Source organism: Poecilia latipinna, unplaced genomic scaffold (genome assembly GCF_001443285.1).
Source record: "Poecilia latipinna isolate Pla-1442-1.1 unplaced genomic scaffold, P_latipinna-1.0 Scaffold135, whole genome shotgun sequence".
In the NCBI taxonomy this organism is placed as follows: Eukaryota; Metazoa; Chordata; class Actinopteri; order Cyprinodontiformes; family Poeciliidae; genus Poecilia; species Poecilia latipinna.
In genome coordinates this window covers 152,174-172,083 of record NW_015112751.1, presented here as the reverse complement: position 1 = coordinate 172,083, position 19,910 = coordinate 152,174, and the positions used below count along the sequence as shown (strand labels likewise).

At 36.9% G+C, this 19,910-nt stretch overlaps 1 long non-coding RNA gene across 4 annotated transcripts in view; it reads right to left on the bottom strand.

Annotated features, from left to right (window-relative positions):
- Positions 1–19,910, bottom strand: part of LOC106945232 (uncharacterized) — a 116,567-nt gene that overhangs the window by 9,636 nt on the left and 87,021 nt on the right. For all 4 annotated transcript variants that reach the window (XR_001424515.1, XR_001424516.1, XR_001424514.1 and 1 more), the window contains 2 exons: positions 14,832–14,933; positions 8,406–8,468 (listed from right to left, as the gene is read on the bottom strand). This is a non-coding gene — a long non-coding RNA (uncharacterized LOC106945232). The remainder of the gene's footprint in view (positions 1–8,405; positions 8,469–14,831; positions 14,934–19,910) is intronic.

The following is a 19,910-nucleotide window of genomic DNA, read 5'->3' as shown; positions in this document are numbered from 1 at the left end:
CTCAGAAAATGGAAAACATGCCAGCACCACACAAAGTAGAATAAGGTTACACTTCATACTGGGAAAAATTATCGACAAACTAAAGAAAAACTTCAACATCTTCATACAAGCGTTGTTCATGGTGGTTTAAACTGGTTCAAACCTTTGCTGGAAACTATGAAAATAATTTTTAGGAAAACGACAAATACAGAATGTTTTACTTATTTTCTTCTTATAAATCAAAAATAATTTAACCCAGCCTTTATTTTATATTAAGCCTTGAGATTTTATTGCACCGCTAAAAGAAATTACAAATAGCATATGGCAATTACCATTAATATACAGATGCAATTAAACCTTATTTAATTTTTTAGCACTCATGACAAACTTGATGTTAAATAGTTACTTCAGAAAAACCTACAAAAACAATCTGCAATAATTGTTTGTGCCCACCAAGCCCAACCAAGAAAACCTGGAGTCGTTCCTTTACTGCTCTTTGGGTGACTTCCTTTTTCTAAATTTCCTGTTTCAATTTTTACTAGAGGGTAAAATATTGATCAATTTAGATTTTCTTTCATCATTTTACCTATCATTTCTACCGGCTGCATATTTTCCTCTGATGTGAAGTTACTGCATTTTGTGCCAACCTTTCCCAGGCTCTCTTGTCCTCCAATCTTCTCTCATCATCCGTCACAGATGCAGCCATCCCTGAAATTTCCTGTCCCTCTTTAGATGTGATTGTTAACGTCCACTTGCCATACCACAACGACTGGCCTTGATGTTCCGGACTACTCTCCTTCAACTTTTTACCATGTCCCATCTTCTAAAGGTTCTTTATCCCATTTGTGTCCATCTAGGTCCTCCGCAGCAGGAATATTCCATACGCTTGGTCAACAAGTTGTTAAATACGGTCAGATCTAAATCAAACTATGTGCTCTTACAATACAACCTGTGCACAACACAAGTTAGTAGCAGAAAACTAGATTTTTTTTTCTTCTTTTAAATAGCACACTTGTAATCTCTTTCCAAATTGCCAGCCTGTCAGTGACTTAAAACTCATTACAAAACCAGCACTAATATTTCAACTATAAACTGCTGTCTCATTGTTTTCTACCATGTCATGTATGTTTTGGCATAAAAATATACATTTCTAGAAAATCTATATGTTTTTGTTTTACATATTTGTTAAACTGCCACTATGTTGCAAGCTCCTCTGCTTTCTCTCTCTGGTCCTACAGCCATCTGCACAAATACACTTCTCCCAGTCATAAAAAAAAAAAAAAAACAATCGGGGAGAGGAGGAGGGACTTAGTACTGTCAATCGTGCTTCTGTATGTGCTGGTTGCCTTCCTCCCCCTGCTCTCTGTTGTGCTGCAGCTCCTTCTTTGATTTTAAATGCAAAAGAATGCATTGCAGACTGGCATGTCTGGTGTTTGCTACGGTGTAAACGTGGAGGAAAATAATGCTGGATTCTTATTCACGCAAGTGAGTGTTTCTTCCTACGCCATTAAGACCTGTGACAGACACTTAATAGTTACTCAGGAAAGTTGTGTCATTTACACATGGAGCGTCTATGCATAATAAACAGTTTAACAATGCGGTCTCCCTTTATTTCTGTTTGAAGAAGAAAACAGCTTAAAATACACAGATGTTGTGTCACCACAAGTAACCAGGCAAATGTGATCACACACGATGCAACTTTGTATGTGAAGGGCAGTGTATTCAGTGAAGGTATACAACAAGATGCACATACACACACACGCATGCACACACACACACTCGGTAACACACCCTGTCAAACATCCATCTCCCACTTTAGTATTTTTTTTTCTGGCTTATTTATGCAGCCATCCTTTCAAATCTAGCTCCCATCCGCTCGTCTCAGCGAGCAGCTGGCCTTTCTTTTCAAACCGTAAGATTTCATAGACCTTGAGTAAAACCGGAAGAATAGGCAAGAGGGAAAGAGGGGGGAAAAAGAAGAAAAAAAAACACAGCTAAGGTAATAACCTGATTTTGCCTCAGTTGGTTTTGATTTGGGAAAGGAAGAGTGTGTCAGAAAAACAGCAGGCTCTCTCCTGTCTCAGTTCCATGCCAGATTTTGAGAGGGAGAAGCGAGGAAGGGATGGTGACGCAGAGCGAGAGGAGGAACAAAACGAACAAAAATGGAGAAGGACGACGGATCGCACCCATGTGCCAATAAAATGAACTGAACTGACACAAAGAAGGCACATATTATTGCAAATATGAAAGTTCTATTGAGGGAGACTCGAACAGGAATATAGAAGAGGAAGGTGGGAGGGTATTACTGATGAATGAATTTTTAATAGCTCAGAGATCATCTGTACCCAGGAGCTCAAACAAATATAAATCCTGCCTTCCTATTTGAAACTTCTTTTTTTTTCAATGTGGCAACATAATTTTTTTTTTCTTTTTTTTCATACCAGGGTGAATTTTAATCATCCTGTAGACATGACACTCAAAAGATTGGAGAGACACTGAAAGTAAGAGAGGCAGGGACAGAGAGGGTTATGGGTAAATGGAAACCACCATCGACACAGACACACTTGAATCCCCCCCTTCCATCTCCCAAATACTCCAGGTGTCTGTATTCACACACGAGGAGCATTTGAATTTTAAACTCCTTCAAAAACATGTGTCAGCCCTCACCAATCTGTCATCCCGCAACGCCCTCACAATAGCAAGCTCACAATTAACTTAAGCAGGAAAAATGTGCCAATTTAGCCCCAATTTCCTCCTTACAGCATCAGATTTTGTTTCAAATGTGTATTTTTTAGCATAATCTCGAGACGTGCCATTTTCCCTGCCAAAAGCATCTCCATATCAACAAGGATGCCCCAATTTGCTGATTTTTGAAGTACATCCCAATTCAGTGCTTAAAACATTTCATTTCAGCGACTATATTTGGTTCCAGTCTGACTACGTTCTGGCACGAAAAACTGTTTTGGCAAAGAAGCGAAGCTTTGCCATTTAAGGCACATTACAGTTGCTATCCAATCATGCATTTTAAATAAATCTCAGCTTTTAAAAACAAACTAGTATCAAAATAAAAAAAAGAAGATTTTCTTTAATAATGATAGTAAATGTAGAAAAGGAAAGGCTGTTTATTTTAAAATATTGCAATAATAGATCTATTTTTGCTTACATTACTGATTAATTACAATTAATGCAGCGGAAGTCTTGTGATGAACAGGCAGCCTTGTGAGGAATATGTACTCTGCAACTATGTGCAGCAACACAGATCTATAGAGCAAACATGCATCCAGAATGACCTGGTGATGGTCTGTATTGCATGATGGACGATCACACCGAGAGCGTATTCCAGGTCCACAAGCTCAGGCGACAAACAGGTCTGGGAAAAAATATATATATTCAAAGACCTGAAGCAGTCAAAAAGCAAAACCAACCTGGGCCAGAATAACAGACTTATTTTGTACTCTGGGGTGATATTTTCTTTCTCTAACGACTTGACAAAAACAAAAAAATAAATTATCTGACTAGCAGCAGCAAAGATATGCAAAGCCGGTGATTAATTTAAAATAATGAAAGAGCAGTGTGTGGGAATACATCGAAAAAAAAAAAAATAGATGAAAACCAGAAATCTCTTTTAATACGGATTGTCAGAACCATTTAGTTTAGGTAGTTTTAATTATAAATCAGAAACTAGGAGTTGAATTGTTTATCTTAGATACAGTCAGTCTCTAGCCATCTATCTAGACTCCACAAAAATCACTAAATAGAAAGAGAGCGATAGAGACTGAAGTGTCTGATTTTAACAAAGATGTTTAGAATAAGGGGATGACGTGAAGGTAATAACTCTGAGGACAATCCAATCAGATCAATTTGTGGCCTTTTAATGCGATATGACAGACTGCAGTGAGACTGCTAAATGAACACGTCCTGGACCATGTCCGAAAGTTTTCTGTGAGGAGCCGCCATCTAAACCTTTTAATGAGCTCACACCTGTATTTAGTGCAGTCATGGCCTACTCGGTTTACCGAGAATAGATGTTGATGACATATGAGAGTGGGGTCAAAGAGCCAAGTTGGTGAGAAGGTATGGAGTGGGTGGTCGAGCACAAACTGCACTGCATCACAACTAGTCGTGATGTTTTCTATTTTTAGGCAAACAAGATCTTTAGGCCGTTGTTGTAAAAATAGACTTAAGTGTATAAATTTATCTAGCTCATTGTTAATAAAAAGAAAAGAAACATAATGTAGAAAGACTCATTTTGACAAGACACCTGGGTAAATTGTATAAGTATACAAGTATACTAATAAGTATACAAGTGATTGTACTCCTTTAAGAAAAGAACCTGCCTCTTGTATTTGTCACATTTCTGAACTCCGATTTTGGTAACTCAAAAACATATTTCTAAAGTGGTTTACATCTCTGAATGTACTCATAATTTTACTGTCACTGAAGTGTTTCGCTTTCTAATTACAGACTGTAAATTGGGTTCTACACTGGGAACAAGTATGTCAGATTTCAAGATGCATACTTTGAATCAGCATTAAAATGGACTTTCAACAAACATAAGTTCAAACCCTGGCTCTTAAATGGTAAAGATCCACTAAATAAAATCTTTGGCTAAACACTTTGAGTGCACCTTTCTTTGGTTTGCCTTCCCAACCTTTAGCCTTTTATTTCTGGGAGATCTCAATGTCTAGTGTTGTCCAAGCTCAAAGGTTATGAGTTATTTAGTGAAGTATTAAAAGATATTCCACCTCTCCACATTGAAATTTGTTTGCCACAGAAATGGATTTAGCATTACCGAGACACCGGACAATGAAATGTCTGAGCTGTGACTTCACATAGTTCTCCTCTATACATGCCCCTAATGTCTATCATGCTGCCTTTGTCTGCATTGTAATCACCAGTTTGCAACAGAGAAGTGGCCTGGTTCATTTACAGTTCATGTTTTCGAAACATTTGTTGATAATTTTGAAGTACTCTGATTTTTATTTGAGAGGCTTGTTGGGGATTTAGCTTTTTTTGTGAATCTTGTGAGCTCATTGTTATGAAGACCTCTCCTGCTGACAAGGCGGCTTTTTAAGCCCCTTTCAAAGATGCACAGCTTTGTATGAACCTGACGACTCACTGAGAGCGTTGAAGCTTTTCAGACTTTTTGCAAGGGTAAAACTGGTGCCGCTGTGAATTCCTGAATTCACTTCAATGGACATGCATGCACAGCAGTGGTTTGTAAACATGACCTCTAATCACTCCCCCAGAGAAAGTAACAAATTGTGTAGCCAACAGCGCCATGCAAACGATAAACATTTTTATTGGATTACCATCATAGCATAGCTACAATAGCTTATGCTTTTCTGAATGTCTGAGAAAATCGTCATAGGGAAATGAGGATCGCATTAAACAGGAATGACTCAGAGAGAGATAACTCTCCAGAAGCATGTTGGAAAAAATAAAAATTAAAAAAAATACAGAAGGAAGCCAACACATGGCTTCTGTAAAAATAAACGACTTGGATAAAACACAAGACAAATCCAATCAAAGAGCAACTGAAAATCTGGAACTATATTTATATACCCAAAGTTAGCATGCTTAAACCATATGAGCAAAACCTAGCAAAATATTAACAAGACATACTACAAAAACAAGGACAGCAAATAAGAGCCAGCCATGAATGCTCAAGCTACTTAGTATGGCCACCAATGATGGCAGATCATTAACAGTTTTCTTGGAACGGTAAGTTGACTCTCTGTCTGTAGCACATTTAGTAGCGTAGACGTGGGGATGGCTGACAGCACTAAGACCTTCTCCCTGGCTCTTATTGGTTGTTTTTGTTGTGCATTTTTGCACAGAAATTTTCCAAATATTCTTTAAATTTGTGGAGATCTGTCACATATGTTCACAAACCAGATGTACCAGATGCATTAAAAAGGTGATGCCGGAATGTCATGCATTTTACCCACATGCTTCAAACTTTGAAATCAAGGCTTTTAGGCTATATTGTGCCTGGGTTACAAAAGTGAATAGACAATGCTGAGCAAGAGTCAAAAAGTTGAACTAAAAAGTAAAAATGTGTAAAGGACATGGAAAATTCAGATTCAGCCTCACTGTGAAGCAAAGCAATACATAAGTATCAGACGAACATTCATCATATGATCCAATGCTCACTGCAACTTTCTGCTGGGTGATATTAATGGAAAGCCTTTTCAGACAGAATGATCTTTAAAAAAAAATACAAAGTGCAACAATTTTGCCTTTATCTCTGAATTAATTTTGAACTCAATTTGAACTGTTAGGGTAAACCAGTCCACCACTGAAGTTAAAAGAACAAAACCGTTTAATTTTCTAAATAAATGCAGTCTGGACTATGTGGAACTCAGCAGTGACTCTCAGTGAGAGACCGGTAAAACAGCAGTCTATCCAGAAGCTGATTGTACCAGTGTTTTCATTTAATCTTAATAATGAAATTCATTTGTTCCACAAGCTTTAAATGAGAAAAGGAGGAAAGAAATGGATGATTGTGCATTTCATATTCTCGCGTTTGATACATATGTTGAATTTTGTGTTTCATTTAAGGGACAAATTAAAATGACAAACAGCAGATTAAGAAAGCCATTTAGTTCTGCTTTGGGAACCAAATGGGAGGGGGGAAAAAAAAACGAATGGTCAGTTTTATGTTTGATTGGGCATTCTCCTTATGAGAAAGATAAAATTAGAGTATTCTTTATCCAACTGGAGTTATGGTTCTGTTCCGTTTTAGGGGACATAATGCATCTATGCCTGTGGTGTATATGCATTATTTAGCCATTTTGTAGGAGGTTTCTGCCATTTACTATCCTAAAGGGCATCAGTTAAAATAAAAATGAAATATTTAAATGAATCTGTAAACTAACACTCAGATGGAAATGATCGGGAGACGCTATACAACAGTTGAAGGACATTTTGTATCACTTCTTTGTCTGTTTTCAGTGGTGTGGAGGGATTTACCAAAAGGCATTTATGTTTACCATCATGACCCAAATTGAGAAAATTGCATGAAAAAAAAGAAGAAGAGAAAAATGCAGCAGGCTGCTGAGAATGAAACCACAGCTTAACAAAGAGTGCTGATTTCACACTGGAGAAGCCAAACTCAGACACAATGTCCATGCACCCAAGACAAAATGAACGATAGCAAAGCTTCCAGCTAAAATTTGAATTCATAAAGTGATAAATATTTGTGCTCCATTTCTAACCAGCAGAACTCAGATTTGAACATGCATGTATTGGCATGTTCCTTTCACCAGAATAGATTGTCTTATATTAACAAGTCATGCAGTGGTTTTGCTAGTTGCTTCTGATTTGCTTCAGTCTGGAGACGTCTTTCAGTGTTTTGCATTGACATAAGAAACATAAAATATAAAACCGCTTTAAGCATTTTCTTAACTTGATTCTTCTAAGCAACCTCTGTGCTCTGGCTGTGTCGTGAGCCATCTTGTTTCCTCATCTTCTTAGTTTCGGGTTTACTCTTCTTTTAGATTTTATATTATAATTGTTTTAATCATCCTGGTCAAAACATGTTTTCAACATTCAAATTCCATTTGTAAAGACACCTTTTGACCTTTTCACCCGTTTCCTTCAAAAGTTCAAGAAAGTCTCTAGCTTATAAGATCTTTGTGGGAAAAATGATTACAATATCCATTTCTGTGTTGTCAATAAGTGGCCACGCATTCCCATTGAATGTTTATTTTCAACAATAAACCATCTGATACTGATAATCCAAATTATTTGTACTTGTACAGAATTCACTATTTTTTTATGGTAAACATTGATTTTAAAATAACCAACTTCCTTTGAAAAACATTGAGAAGTCCATGTTCTTTTCAATTAATAGTTTTTAAAAGCTATAGCTTGTTTTGTGTATATTATATGAACAACTATTGCCTTCCAACTTCTTGCCAAATTTTACGTGTATAGTAAAATCAGATATACGCCTCATAGTTGAATTTTTATTTGTATTAGACAAAACAAAATAAAGTTTCTGATCTTACAAAGTTAACTTTTTTTTTCTGGTTTATTTCTAAAATAAAAGATGAAAGTTGAAGGCATTTCACATTTAATTTCATTCAGAAAGTACTGGTATTATTTCCCCACCTATTCTTACAGCCAAGAGTCCCAACAATGACTCAAATTAAAACTCCCATTAATCCGACAATGTAATCCCTCGACTGCATGAGGCGGCCTTTTCAGACACAGTGTGGATTAGGGAACACTGAGACCCTGTGTTGGTGGTCACCGATGTATAACGCCTCATAAAGATAATATGCTATGCGTGTGTGCGCGTTTCTGTGTTTCCTGCCTCGGTGGTGGTCAGCGCTGTGTAGTGCCGAGGGCTTACGTGTGTGGGCGGATGAGGGCACTGTACATGTGGATAATGTGATTCTTTTCCTCTTTGTGGTTACCTGGTGAAGAGGAAAATCCCTGTGAGGTGGTCTTCTGCCAACGTGGGCCACAATGACAGGGGCCTGTAACAGAGGAACCGGTTAATTATTAAAAAGTGGCCAGTTTGTGATTTGAAGTTTGCAAGAGTACACTTTGTCACAAGTTGTTTCACTTTTGTTTTTATTTGTTCTCCATTCCTTCACCTTACCGTGTCGATCAATTCGTACACATTGTTTTTTTCATGTGGCATCTAAAGAAATGAGAAGATAGCTCAACTTTCTTTTGTTTAACCAAATCTCTTTCTTTGAAATAATAAAAAAGGAAAAAGTTGAATGTCTGCTCAATTACATGGTAGACAGTGATAAACTCAAAAATACCTCTGCTGTTTATAATTCAAAAATCTATGTAGCCACAGATGATCATAAAAATGAATCTGCTTTTCAGTAATAGATTATACTTGCTAGAAATGTTAATATTGCATGTAATCTGGATTCCTTTATACAATTAGTCAGTTCTGTTAACATAAACACGAATTTGGTCCACAGAATTTTAGTCAATGACAGTACTGGTTGATTTCTGCTTTTAAGCAATTTGCAAAGCTTTTTTTTTGTTTGTTTGTTTGCTTTCTTTAGTTTTGGTGGTCAACAAACAGCTGACAAGGAGGTTTACAAAGGGATGAGATTACTTTTTGGGGGACTTTTGATTTCTGAGTCTTTAAAAACACAATTCTATCTAAGACATTAAAGTCCTATGTTTTTAAATTACCACAATTAGCAAACATTTACTGATTACAATGCATTTACTGGTTACTGAATGACACCAAGTCTAAAATTAGCTACAGTTGGCAACTCTTTACTGCTGTACAGAAGATGACAGGTGGAACGAGCTGGTCCTATTGCTCCTTGACCAATTCCATATGTTCAATAGATTTATCACTTTGAAGCTGATTAAACTCTATAGTCCTGGACATTTTGCATCTGCTTTGAATTATATTGTACTTAAAGGGGAACAAAACCATAAGGGGCAACCAGCTGGTTTGATAATATTTAAACAGATAAAATCAAGTTACAAAAGTTATTTTCAGTGGTCAGTTACTATGCAAAATGTATTACCTAACAACTATTGCTATGGCAATTGCATTTTCAAATGGCTCAGCCTCTCGAATCGATAAGCATCTTGTCGTAAGCATTTGTGAGAAGTTTTATGCTTGTGTCTCCTTAGATACAAACCATAGACAATCTGAAATCTAAGATGTATTTGCATTGAGAGTGATTTGTGCAAACTGGGAGGAAGAGGTATAAAAGTTAATGTTCTACTGGATCAGGGATGAAATGAAACAATATTGGATTTTATGAGGTTTTTTTTTTTTTTTTTCTTGTCAAATTCAAATGATTTGTTTTTCCATGTCTGTTAACTAGTAATGTGACTCCCACTTACAGAGAGTTGATGCTGGAGCATTACATACCACCAGTGTATCTTCTGACGTGACAGGAAACAAGCAAAAATTTAACCATTTAATGGAGGTGAATCAGAGTTAGAAGGCAACTTAAAAGTGAATTACTTCTACAACTCCCAGCTGCATTTCACATCTCGTACAAACCTGCCTGTACAAACAGTTTATCTTGTTTAGGTTAACTACTTATAAATTTTATGGTAGATCATCAATATCTTTGTGCTCATACAACACCTCTTGCAACCATTTCTCCTTAAGAAAATCTGGTGTTAATGTTTCCCACGTGCTCGCGAACCCGAAGAAGATCTTGTTCCATCAGGACAGGATAAGTTTACCGAAAAAATATGGATAGGCACGCATAGAGCATCAGGTACATCGCTGAGCAAAAATCTCCCAATCTCCTAAATCTATGTGATTCATTACTTTTTTTTTCCCATGGCAGCCATTACAAATGCATTCTTTCCCTGCTCATGTCTGGACTGCCAGCTTTCATCCTGATGTGGTTATTTCATTTAATCTCTTATCACATCACATCAGCTGTTTAATCACTGCTATTCCAAATTGGATTTTTAAGTTTGTGCAAGAGAAATAACCAACGTTGTTGTGCGTCTTTATCCATTTAAGAAAATTCTAAATATAAAAAAGACATCACCAGAATAATGTTAAACTTGAGCGATAAGTTGTTAATTGGCAAATTTGAAAAAGAAAAAGAAAAAAAAAAAACATTAATCATTGGTCAAATGGCAAATGCTCCTTTCAGTCTTAAACAATTACTCCCATCCTTATTGAAACTGTTCAGAAGAAACGTAATTATATCTTAGAGTGTGTCCAGCACTGCAACACGAACATAGAAAGATTATATAAATCTGATACTGATACTTCAGCAGACTTTTCCAGAGAAGCCCTAAAGTGTAAAATAAAACTGAGTGCCAAAAAAAAAAAAAACATATCATTGTTAAATTAATTAGGTTGATTAATAAGTCAAGTCCCTCATTAATCCATACATTTTAAAAACTGATCTATTAATTCTTTGGCCTAATTTCCCTCTTCAAACCATCCCTCTCTCCAGCACCTTTCCATATTTTCTTTCCCCTTGCCATTTCTCTCGTCATCTCACATCCCAATTTCAGCTAATGAGCCCATGCACAACAAAAATCAAAAAAAGAAAAAGAAAAATCTATACCAAATCACAAACAGCACGAGAGGAAGAAATAGGTGCAGCGCTTAGTCTGTTTGTTAAAGGATTCATCATGTGAGCTGTTTTCAATAAATAATAAATGCAAACGGCAACTTTTGTCTGCAGACGAGACTTTCAGACATGAATTATGCATTGTTATTCTTGGATAGGGCAATACAGGGACAGGATGGCGGTGTATGTATGTGTGTGTGTGTGTGTGTGTTTGAAAATGTGTGGTGCACATATCCTTGAAACAAACTGTGAACACTGCTACTGAGGCTTACAGTCAAGGCATTTATGAGGATACAAAGTTACTGTGATTACTCTGCTAAAGATCCTATTTTGTTGCACTGACATGTGTGGTCTGTGTGCTCAGTTTAGCTCAGTTTGCACTTAACTAAAAATGAATGTCTTTGGTAAACTGTTATTAGTAGCATATTGCCTTACAATTAAGTATCTTTAGTAGTTAGGTAATCAAGAACAGGATGTGTTTGTGTTCATCCAACTTGTCCTTTGTGTAGGAGGAGTGTGAGCACATTTTGTGTGTGCTTTTTTTTCTGCTTTTGCCAACTCTGTAATCATTGTGACAACAATGGAAGCCGCGTTCCCTGTAGACGGGGGAAGATTCCACCAGAAATGCTAAAATGTATGTGTAACTTTTGTTCTCCTCCCTGTACCTCATCTGTAGTCTGCATGAAAAAAGTTGATTGAAAATCAGCAAAAAAGGAGAACAATTACAAAGAGCGGCACCCGTGACGGCAATCATCACTGATCTCCGCTGTCATTTTTTCTCTATGGTAAATAATTCATCAAAAGAAACAAAGGGGAAACAAATATGCAAATAACCCCCCCCCCCCAAAAAAAAAAAAAAAAAAAAAAAAAAAAAAGGGGGGGGGGGGCAGCAACATTGGCCTGCCACCACCAAGGGAGGAATGAGAGTGGCTGATTATTATGGCAGGTTATGAGTGTGATGAATTTGAATTTCTCTTGTTTCATCTACCTTGACAGAACTGAAGTCACACAGACACAGAGGGGAAAAAGGAGGCAAAAAACTGGAGGGATTTGAGGGTTTGATTGAGGAGGGGAAGGAGAGAAGGATAGAGGGATTAGAGACAAGGGGAATGGAAGATTGTGGGGGCGGGGGGCAGTGAAAAGGGGTAGTAGACATCGGAGGGAAGAAGAAAGAGATTTGGGAGGGGATGGGAGGAAAGGAGGGAGGGATGCTCACAGGGTGTATTCGACAGCGCTGTGAAAGGTAGCGATCAAGGGCTTTGATGAAAAGTGCAGGCCTTCTAAGGCATAGGAGTGACAGCATATGATTTGGTCAAAGCATGAAGCCTTTCAAAGGCAGACATTCTCACTCCTATTCATTCCTCTCAGGTTGGATATAACTTTTGGGGCTTAGCTCTGGAAAAATTTCCAAATTGGTTTGACAGATTGGCCGTATGTGGTATTGTCCCTGTGACTTAACAGACAGTAGACTGACTAGAGATGTAGACATCTCGAAATGAAGAGAGGATTATGGGCTGTGCAGTGTCTCAAAAAAAAAAAAAACTGTCCCGGATCAGTTGGTATAGCCGGTGACTATTTTGCTGAAGGAGGTTGCATAAAATATAGACTGGTGGATTTTGATTCAGCGAACAAATCTGCACCAACAGTATAAATGGATAAGAAGGCATACAATTAAACTGCAATTTCACAAAATAAATAAATCAATCAAAAATTAAGTTTCCGAAATCGCAGAGACAAAAAACTTAATCTGGTTTTAGTGTATTTCGCCTGATGACAGAACAGTGACAAGAACTGAGTTTATCACATTTAAACTCGAGGGCAGATAAGTGAATTTTGCCACACAAGCAATGGTGGATGCTGCCTTGGATGCTGAAGCTAAAGCAAATGATACAAATACTGACTATATTCAGTGGTTTACCAGAACAAATCTGCTTATTTTACTTCCAGTTCAGAAAACATTTCCAAAGACATCCTGAAATGAAAAAGCCACTGTAACTATGTGTTTGGGTTTTTTTTTAAGATCGAAATGTTAACCCTGTAACCAGTTTGCAAGCTTTCTGTTGCAAAAGGGACAGATTTTACAACTTTAGAGTTGTTATCACTGACTGACATTTACATTTACAGGTCAGTCAAAACAGGAAGGATCAGCAAGCCAGCCTGATGATGACTGTGTCATTTTGCTGCACACACATAAGTACATTATATTTGAAATAGCCTCCAATTTCATACACCTACACACATAAATGGACATGCATAATTACAATACCGCTCTCACATGTGAAAGCATGTATGTGCACAAAACTGAAAACACATGCCTGCGGTACTCTTGTCTGATAGTGTCGTCTATCTCGCTCTCACTTTCTCTCTCCCTTTCTCTCACACACACCCACACAGAGAGATAATAGTATCTAATTTAGGCTCTGTAGGGTTCTCCAGAGGACTGCACTTCATCAGGAATATACTGGTGACCTACATACTACAGTAGGGACAGAGGCACACACCAGCATAATAATTGCATACGTTTCCACACTCAAACACAAATCTACAGCACATGGATCTGCATACACACACACACACACACAACATTGGGTCTGTACAGCTTAAATGTTACTGTGACAGCAGGAGACACTTAATTCAAACAGGACAGTATGTATCTGAACGCTATTTCGTTCATATGTTTCTTTTAGCAACAAACATCTAGAATAAATCTAGAATAATTGCTTTGAACAGATGCGACCAATAAACCCCCAGTATTTGGGGGCTTAGTGATCCCAGCTGATTGTGAATATTTGAGATCAAAATATCCTTTAAAAAAAGCTGCTAACGCCTGAACTGTACTTGAGCTAAGTTCAGGTCAATACAAAAAATAAAAATTAATTATTTATATTTTTATACGTATATATATTTCAGAAGATACAAAAGACTTAAAACCAGTTTTGCCAAAGGCTCTGACTAGCAGGTCATGGCTTCAATGACCAATTAACTACCAATGAAAGTACTACAAGGACTTTGAGAAAGTAGAAGCCTAGTTTATCAGGTCAAATCAAATACTGGAAAGAAGACTTTCCATTTCATGATAATATTACCTCTTAGCTTCTGAAGCTACAAAGTAACCCTTTAATCTTAAACACGGTTTTGAGTTTTTTGTTAAAGCCAACGCGTTTTTAATGACAACGTCTAGATATTTGTAAGTCCTGGTTACAGATCATTATCCACTGACTTGATTCACTGGGAAGAGAAATAGGCCCGGAGCTAAAAGCTAAATTTGGGTCTTGATTCAACCTGGTAAGTTAAAAATATTGATCTGCGATACCATGATGTCACCTTTATATCCCAGGGAGACAATTTAAAGTCCCCTTGACAAATGTAAATGGCAGAAAAAATTCACATTTATTTTGTAGAAACAGTTTGGTGTGCCAATAAATTGGGCAATTGTGCTTTATATTAAAACAATTGCTGGGGGTTTTACCCACTAAAATACTCTAACATTGTATTTTTTTTTACATTCTGAAATTATGCCACAATAACAAAATCTTAAATTTTGTGCTGAAAAAACTACTTAAATTAAGTCTTATATATATATATATATATATATATTATTTTGTAACATAGAAGAAGCAAAAAATAAATAAATAAATAAATAAATAAATAAATAAATAAATAAATAAATAAATAAATAAAAAACAGATAATATGCATCCCCATCTTTTTGTGAGCAATTATGTGGTTGCAGGTTGTAGCTTTTCTAAGCTTCTCTTCAGACAGTATGAGCACTAAGTTTCTGGGTGGGGAAAACTGGAATTACCGTATCATTGCCTTATAATGCATTCAACTGGCACCAAGAAGACATCATCCATCATTCATGGGCATCATCTGTCAGCTTTCTGGTCCACTAAATGTCCAAGACCTGAGGCAGAATTGCAAAGAAAAAAAAATCCAGTTAGCACACCAGAAGGCCTGACTCATGCACAATTATCAAATGCTAAGAAAAAGATTCAATTCAAGTTGATGGCAAAGTGTTTTACTGAAACCGGAACCATTATATAACACTGAACTTATAAAGTGAATATAAAGTGAATGTGGTATATATATATATAAACTAGGCACATCTTGAAAGGAGTAAAAAATATAAACTGCAGGTTAATGAGGCATCTGTATATAAAATATCTGAGAGCAGCGATTTATTGGGACCCGTCTCAATAGCAGATTTATAAATGGCTAAAAGATTGTGACTCATACACAGTGTTGGTTTGAAGGAGAACGAACTGAGGTCAGGACCACAACTGATACAGAAATAGACATTTGTACCAGCATGGATACACATGAACTATTTTCATGTTTATGGGTGGTTAGAGAAACTTGGCTTAATGATAAAGGACCTCACTCATACATAATGGTGTCTTTATTTAGCGTCAAGGCTAAAGTAAATAAGCAGCTGCTGGATGATCTCCCAAAACAAAACTGAAGCCAGACTTTTTGTCTAGATGATAAACTAACAATAAAAACAAATTCAAATGCTAACGTTTAGTCACAAGTAAACAGCAACGAAAGCAGATGAATGTCTGTTTGGCGTCTTATTATATAGATAACATGTGATCAATATTTTAAAAATACTGCCGATTCATTATTTAAAGGAAAGTTAATAAAACCATAGACATAGACATAGACTTGGTTTCTCTCCCTCTAATGTATGAAACAGATCACAATACACTGACTTGTAGCTCCTCTATTTTTAAAGGCTCCAGGGCTTCGTTTGAAATTAAGACTTACTTCAAATAAATTGCTTAAAATATCTGAAGCACAAACTTGGTCACCACTTCAGAGGTGTCAAACTCATTTCCTCTTGTCTAAATCATGAATGTCCTCTAAAGGCCGGTCGGACCAACGTGTATTGATTAAACCTATTAACAAGCCTGTCAAATATTAATAAATAGCTGCCTTTGTCTTCGATGAGTACTGTCTACAATTAAAAACATTGATCCTGTTTTCACATTGATGAAATTTGGCAGAATGCAGATTTTTTTTTTTTTTTTTTTTTTACAAATAATGGTTTTATTCATAATTCTTCAGCAAAGAACAAGTGAAGCTGGATTTTAATAATGTTTCTAGAATGTGAATTAATCTCTACATTACAAAAACAAATCTTGCTTAAAATTCACTAGTGACTCAAAGCTGAGAGAGTTGTGGCGACAGACTTTTCCAGCCGCATGTCAGCTTTTAAAAATCAACATCTGAGTTTAATCATCATGACGGCTGCTTACGCCACAGTGCTGATTATCAACAGAGAAAGAAAATTCAATTCCACACGTTTGTTTCAGGGTTTCACTGCTAAACTTTATAAAACTCCAAGCTCTGAGAAGTAAATAATACTTCTTCGCAGGTTATCTCGGACATTTTCACATTAAATCTTCTCAGAAACTGATGACTAATAGATTTAACGTCTTAAAACCGTTTAATTGCAGTGTATGTGCTGAGTGTTTCCACATTTCCACATATCCATCACTTTGATCTTGAGAACTAAAACTTTCCCAAGTGTGGATCATACAAAAGATAAAAATTAGATGGGGCATCATAAAGTTAATAGCATTCTCTTGCATTGTGGGTATAAGCTATAAGAACCCCACAGCTGTTGGTAAATGTGTTAAACTTTAAAGAGCTGGCAGACTGAAAAAGAAATAATCACTATTAAGAATTTTGGTAAAGAAAAAACAAATTTGATTCAAAATTTTGGTAAGTTTTTCCTTTGACGTTTTCCAAAAAGAGTGTTTTTTTTTTTTATGGACAGGAATAAAAGGTCTATAAAGTTCACTTTAAACATAAATGCCACTTTGCTGATTATTTTTCGCCACTATTCACAAGAAGTCTGTTTTTACCAATTCAAGCACATTCGATGATTTTTGCTTGCGTTTTGTTGCTGTATATATAAGGATTTCATTACTTCCATAAATAGCTTAAGTATACATCTTTTTTTGTTCTTTTCTGTTTACTTTTTTACACAATGCAAATGTGCAACAGCATATTATGAGAGTAGAAATATAAAAGGCACCGAGAAAAGTGCATGGGATCAGAATTGGACGATGCTCAGCTTGATCTGCCACAACGAGCAACCGGCCAGTTGGAAGCTAAAAGAATTCAATCTTTTATTGATCAGCAAACGCACTGAGACTAAGTGCTTCCAGGTCGCAGCTACAACAAAACTCTTTAATGTGGAAGATCTTAATGCAGGGAGGAGACTCAGTTAGTTCTTTCTTTTTCACTAACAGAGGTTTTAGAAAATGAAGTTAAAGAAACCACAGCGATGTAAGAGGCTGTTTCAAAAGAAACCATTTTTTATGACTTCACAAGATGTTTGTAATTTATTCAGGCTGTCTCAAAAGAGAGAGCAAGACGAAAGGCAGGTAACAGGAAGGCTGTGGAGTAGAACAAAATTGATTTGTGTAATCATTTTGATCTCTCAGCTTTATTTCTTATGGACGATCCACAACTTAAACAGTAAACTCTGTTATTGTGTTCATAAACAGTAAATCGGGTTTTACAGCAGCTGTTCTCTCAAACATGCAGTTTTAAGACACCTCTGTTGCCAATATATAAAATAATTCAGTCAAACTCATAGCAGAAAAAAAAATCTATTCATGTCTCATGTTGTTCTGAAAGAAAAAACCTGGAATTGGCAAAAATCTGTATTAGCAGGTCAAAAGCTTCACAAAATCCAAAACTCATTTACTAGCCACAAAACCCATCATATCTTGGTTAAAAGGTGTTATTGGAAATTTAAGAGGACTAAATGTGAAACTCTGACAGATGGCACAGAGACAGAGGAGGGTAAGTTCAACAAACATTTTGCCACTGTAGAGCTGAGGCACTGTTACGTAAACCAAAATTAAACATTCATCGTCCTAAACTAAATCCAATTCGCGGATGACCTATATCTTGGATCGGACAAACCCATCTTTACTTCCTTAGACAGAGGACTTTAGTAAGCCTGTATGAAGCCCAAAGAGAACACAAATACAGACTGTGAGGAGACGGGGAAAAGGACGACCTTTATTCTCATGAACTTAAAACTAATGCCGTCAAAGCAACTGCGGCTGTAGTTAAAGTCTAAGTAGAAATATGAAGTGGGATTGTTGGGGTTGAAGGGAGAAAATGAAGGACAAAGAAGGAAGTACATAGGGAGGAAGAGAGAGGAATGAGAGAAGAAACGGGGATTAGGCAATAAAAAGACAGATGAGATCAAGAGACAGTTCTGACACGCTCAGGCAGCAAACGCTCTCTGTGAGTCTGGGAGCAGCTGAGCGGAGAGCTTACACACCCACACAAACACACACGCTCTCATGAACAGTTGTGATGTGGTTTGCTGTAACTTTGTGCCTGACTGGATGTATATATGAGATGTTTGGAAAGGGGCTGCACTGTAGGAAGTTAAGCCAAATCCCCAACACCACACCCCACCAACATGAGGAGAAGGGGGCTTTTAAGGACTTTGAGCTTCTGTTGTGGTTTCTTTAATTCTCTTCCTCTGCTTTTCTTTCTTTTTTTCCATCCAACTCTCACTCCATTTCTCTCCTTGCTGTCTGTTTCTCACTCTACTTCTCACAGGCTGTTTTTCAGCATCTCTCTCTCTCTCTCTCTCTCTCTCTCTCTCTACAGGTTTTTGTTTGAGGCAATACAGTCATGAATAACATTTGCAGTGATCTAAACATGTGATCATGATTATATGGTGGATTTAAAGAAGCTTGTGAAAATGCCCTTAGATTCATAAAGTAATTTCAGTCGAGATAAAGGGAGTACAACAGAAGGTTTAAGGCCTTTGCGCAAATAAACGAGCCACTAAATACCTAATGAAGAAAATGATCAGCTCAGCTTTACAAACAAGTTAAGAACCTGATCTTTAAGGGATGTTAGAGCTCATATACTTTAACACGATCACATGAGGAGTTCATATAATGCCCGTAATAAGTATAGGAACCTCCTGTAAGACAAACCACATTACTCTGTGATGATGAGGTGGTGGGCTTCATGGAGGTTTGGGGCTTCTGTTGTGGTCGCTTTGTTCTTCATTGCTGTTTTACTTTTTTCTCTTTTTTCAGCAGATGATCACAGGATTCATCATTACTCAGTGTCTTTTACTTGGCTCCCCCCAAATCCCTTCATCTTTGCGCAGAGTCAGATTTCATCGCACTTCAATCATTTAAGTGTGTGCATTCGGTAGAGCTTCATGTTGGACTTATTTTCTGTGATTACACATCATGCCAGTGGGATATTCCTAGAGTTGTAATGATTATGTTACCTCAGGAGATGATACACAATACTGAGTTCATGAGTGCAATGTCAGATTTTGTTTTTAAAAATCATGACTTGTTCTTTGTAAACGCTGTAATCAATGTAGAATACTCTAGTCAAGTGTATTCAAGGGCAGTCTATTATGGTTTTCAAGCTTGTCTCAGTCCAAGGCCATGTTCACACAGCAGCCTTTTATGCTAAATTGTGATTTGAAAGTGGTGAAAACTTCACCAGTCCCAGCATACTGTAAGTGTTGAAAGCCAACCCAACCAGAAGACTTTCGTTTGTCAACGATGCAAACACAACAGAGGAACTTAAGATATCCTCTTACTGACAAATAAAACTCTCCAGCATCCATGTGGGCATTCATCTTTAAGAAGTTGGATGCTGAGATACAAACTACATAGTGCTTCCTAAGATAGATTTTACTTTCCGACGAGAAATACTGTGATGTTTCAAAATCGCTAAATCTTCTCAGACGTGTTATTCCTCAATCCCTTTTAATGATAACACTTGTACAGAACTCAGCCAAACAGTTTTTGACTTTATCACCAACCATGAAGGCCAAAAATTTTGATTCACCACTTGCTCACCCAAGTTT